Source organism: Patella vulgata, chromosome 8 (genome assembly GCF_932274485.2).
Source record: "Patella vulgata chromosome 8, xgPatVulg1.2, whole genome shotgun sequence".
NCBI classification, from domain to species: Eukaryota; Metazoa; Mollusca; class Gastropoda; family Patellidae; genus Patella; species Patella vulgata.
This window is the reverse complement of record NC_065886.2, coordinates 25,987,183-25,991,850: the sequence shown is the minus strand read 5'-3', so window position 1 is coordinate 25,991,850 and position 4,668 is coordinate 25,987,183.

Below are 4,668 nucleotides of genomic sequence, written 5' to 3'. Positions count from 1 at the left end.
CGTGTTCTTGTAATGTTGTATTTTGATTTTAGGTTTATTGCTATATATTTCAGGAAACGGTTCCTGGAAAATTCTTTAAGTTTTCTAAGTTAGCGTTACTCTCCATTTTATTTCATTTCATTTTCCAATATCATTGAAGACATGTCTAAGTGTCGTGAATCAGTTACTTTCCAGTATTCTGGTCTTATGAATTGAGGAAAGCAGGGTATGGGCCTGCATAACTACAGACCAGCTGGTTTAATTCTTTAATCCACAAAGCCAGGTTTAATTAGATGGTTGTTCGAACCCCGCCCCACCCCACCCCGCCACACCCCCGCCACACACACACCCACCCACACACACACACCCACACACCCACACACACGAACGAATGTTTGAAATACAAAAGTACCCTGTTGTTGGTTTGAAAATGGCTTTAGTGTCGAATGGACAATAAATCCGCTTTCTCACTGAACAATGCTACTTAGTTTAAAAATGTTTTGACTGAATACCGAACTTAAAGGGACTATCTCGATTTGAACAGAGTCTACAAAATATAAGTCCGAGTACGTATGAAATTTAAACGCCAAAATATAGAGGAATGTTGTATATTCCCCTTCTCAAAATTGTAGCTCAAAATATTGAGTCGTTTGGACGTGAACTTCAAAACTGCTTATCCGGACACGTAACCCTTTTAAGATTTCGGGTCAATTTTTCGACGGGTGATTCCCGTTCCTCTTGAGGTTTATACAGTGAATGACCCATGTGCTATACTTGATAACGAAAGGTAAATTTCACCGACACATTACTGTTATAAAATAAAAGTCTTGGTTTTATCCAGACACCGCATAATACAGCATGGGGCGTTGGTTTCCATTTCCAGATGAAGATTGACGGGTTTAAGTTGTTTGAAAACGTATCACATATATTCAGTTAGTTGCTCGGCCCTAAGGTGGAGGCTTTTATAGGATTTTAACCCAAAATTAAGCAGTTTTATTCTCCAAAATATTATCGGGATTGGCCCTTTAAATTGGTCCTCCTTTAGGTCCGTCTTTATTATCCCGTTTGCTACAGAACATTAGGACGTTAAACCCCAGCATTTCATTTATTCCTTATGTCCCAGTTAACATACTATATAACTTTTTAGCAAAAACAATGTCCTGTAAAATATTCGCACTTTGAAAATATGACGTTCAAGGTAAAATAGTAAAAGACTGTGTACTGGAATCAAAAAGATGGCGCCTTGGAATGTTAGTCTGTGTGTATGACCATAACTTAACTCAACACAAACTACTTCATTTCGGGGCTGACAAATGGTATATGGTATTTTGTTTCAATAAATCGATTTTCCGGTGTGGTTTCTCCTTGTCAGTGGTGCAGGACGGGACGAAAAACGGGCCCCGCGTACACATTGGAGTGCAAGTAAAAGATCCCCTGGCGGTTGGAATTCGATATAAGAGTAGGCCGTAGCAAAATTTCTCTCATAGCACACTGTATGGCGTATGCCCGTCTTCATAGCCCAGTCGGAGCAAAGACCAGTCGGAGCAGAACAATACATCGATTGTGAGTAGTGGTCTTTAGCAGTGGGTGCCCAGATGAGATGTAATACTGCGGTCATTGCGACCATATTGTATCTTTAACTAATTATTTGGTACACACTTTCTAGAGAGTCAAATTACACGTAGGCCTACTCAAATGAATTTGAGTGATATATTTATATAAATAAAAAAAAATGATATTTTGGTAAAATCCTTACCATTGTCAAAATATATATCAAATACTATCATTGAGAACGAGGAACATCGACGCCAAGCAGTTTTAATAATAACCTGTAGTTATATTTACGATCACAAAGATGTCCGGTATTACTATAGAAATCACACGAGATAAAATAAATGACATTATATAAGATCGGAATGGAACTCACCGTACTTGAGTTTATCGATAATTATTAGGACAAATAATCAAAGCATATGATTACCAGGGTTTACTGTGACTTTGTACATGACATTAATTAGATACGTGTTACTCTGTGCGTGGTATATAATAAATAATGTAACAAATACCGATTTCTTATCAGTTATTTTAACTCCCTGACATTGTTATAAGAGCTTTGCTTGATTAAATCGTAATTAATTCTGTAACAAAAGCCCGGGTTCAAGAGTTGGCATATCTAATTTATAGCAATTAGTGTTAACAAAAATAATAAATCAGTAATTAAGGGGTTTTCCAGTAATTCCCCTCGTCAGTTGTGCGGGCTGGGGGCTTTGCAAGGAACAATGTCTAGTAATTCGGATGGCACGAAAATCCGAGGTCGCGTGTACATGGTTTTGACAGAAATATCGATTCTTTCAAAAAACATATAGAGTATATACTCTTGATTCCCAGCTGTAATGTGGTTAATAGAAGACTATATTATAATCAACAAGCCGTCAAGGCTGGTTTCCCCCGATTTGCGTTCTTGTAGTGGTTGTCAATGGCTGTATTGATGTAATGAAACTATGCCTTAAAATACGAAAGCCCAGAAGGCTCATTCCAAATTCCAAATTCCAAATGCGAAATCCCAAATTCCAAATGCGATCCTATAATGTGGTCGTATATTGTCGTCGCCCCCGTCTGTCCACAATTGCAAATTCATGTCTTACCAATCAAAAGAAAAAAATAGCAAATTGGCAGCCCCCCTCAATTAAACAAATTAGAATTTAAATAAATTGTAATTTCACACAACTAATTAGTGTTAGTTTACCTATCTGATGTCTGGGACGGATAAACACCCGTTCCAAATTATTAGATTTGAAATTGCAAATTCCAAATGCGAAATTCCAAGTTTCAAATGCGAAATTGCAAATTCCAAATTCGACATAATCACGTAACATTACAATCAACATGGCTGCTGCAGAGAAGATATTACGCCCACGGCAGCTAAATCGTCCGAGCAGTCAACAAGAGTTGTCGCATATTTTTACTTTTTGCGGTAATAAAACATTTATAATACACTAAAATCTGATTAAGAGTAACAACTCATTAAGTAATTATCAGGAAATCATTAGAATTTGTTTGGTTTTTATAAAGTTCTGCCACATGCCAACGTTTAGTATACGAAACATTTAATATCGTGGATTTAGCTGTTCAAGTTATCAAAATTCAATGAAAATCAATATACTTGTTCGTCTCAAGACCTTAAACACTGTGTATCAATCTGAAGTCAAGCGGATGATAACTTTAGCCTCTAGAGCGTCACAAGATTTTTCAAAGTGATCAAGGGCCATAGCTTTGGCAGTAATAATTGGAAATCGTTGAAAATCAATAGACTTCTTTCTTTCATGACCTTAAACACTGTGTATAAAATTAAAGTCAATCAGATATTTATTTTAGCCTCTAGAGCGTCCACAAGATTTTTTCAAGTGATCAAGGGCCATAACTCTGGCAGTAATTATTGAAAATCGCAGAAAATCAATAGGCTTCTTCATCTCATGACCTTAAACACTGTGTATAAATTTAAAGTCAATCGGCTATTAACTTTAGTCTTTGGCAGTAATTATCGGAACTCGCTGAAAATCAACAGGCTTCTTCGTCTCATGACCTTAAATACTGTGTATAAATTGAAATTCAATCGGATATTAACTGTAGCCTCTAGAGTGTCCACAATATTTTTGAAGTGATCATGGGCCATAACTCTGGCAGTAATCATTGGAAATAGCTGAAAATCATTAGGCTTCTTCGTCTCATGACTTTAAACACTGTGTATAAATTTAAAGTCAAGCGGTTATCTTTAAATTGGAACCAAAACTTGAAATTCTAAATAACAAGTCATGGAAATATAATTGTTTCGAATCACTTCATGTTAAGATCAGTTCTTACAGTGTGCCAGTTCATGTTATCCGTTTTTATCGTCCACCTGTGTCCAAATAGAACAACTTCCCTTTTCCTTGGTGACTTTAATTTTCAAAAATTCAACTACACAGAAATCTAGAAAAATTCTTCAATCGTTCAGTTTGATACAACATATTTCCTACCCTACATACACATAGAGACCGAGCGGTGTTGTCAGTTTGTGTGAATATTACAAAAAGACTCTTTCAGAACTGTTGGATAAGCATAGTACCCAGTATTCTATGAAAAAAAATCATGGATGGACATAAATAAACAAAAATTAAACGACGATAAGTCAGAAGTATTAATTTTCGGAACAAGAAAACGGTTACAGGAACTTTTAGTGACAGGCGTAACTATTAGAGATCCCACCATTCAAGTTCATTTTGCACAAAAACATTTGGGCTGTGTGGGACGTACTCGAGTCGAATTGTAGCATTATCTCAGTAACTGTATCAGAATCTGCCAATAACTTTGAAAACCGCAATGGAACACGTGAATCTTTCCATTTGAGAGGGGCGCAAAAACTCATGTGGGGGGCGGGGGTCGAAAAAACTAAATTAACCCCATGACCTAATGCGTCTTTGCGTTCCTTTCTCTTAGCCCTTGACGGTTTACTTTTAATTATTCTCTAATATACGTATTTTATAAACTGTAAACATTAAGTAACTTGCTTCAAAGAGCATTATATAAAAAAAGATATTTTAATAATAAAATTCGTCTTCGATGTCATTATAAATGATGGCAATACTCATGACATATTCTATATTTATACGGCCATTGTTCTCTGTGGATCTATATTACTAATGAACACAA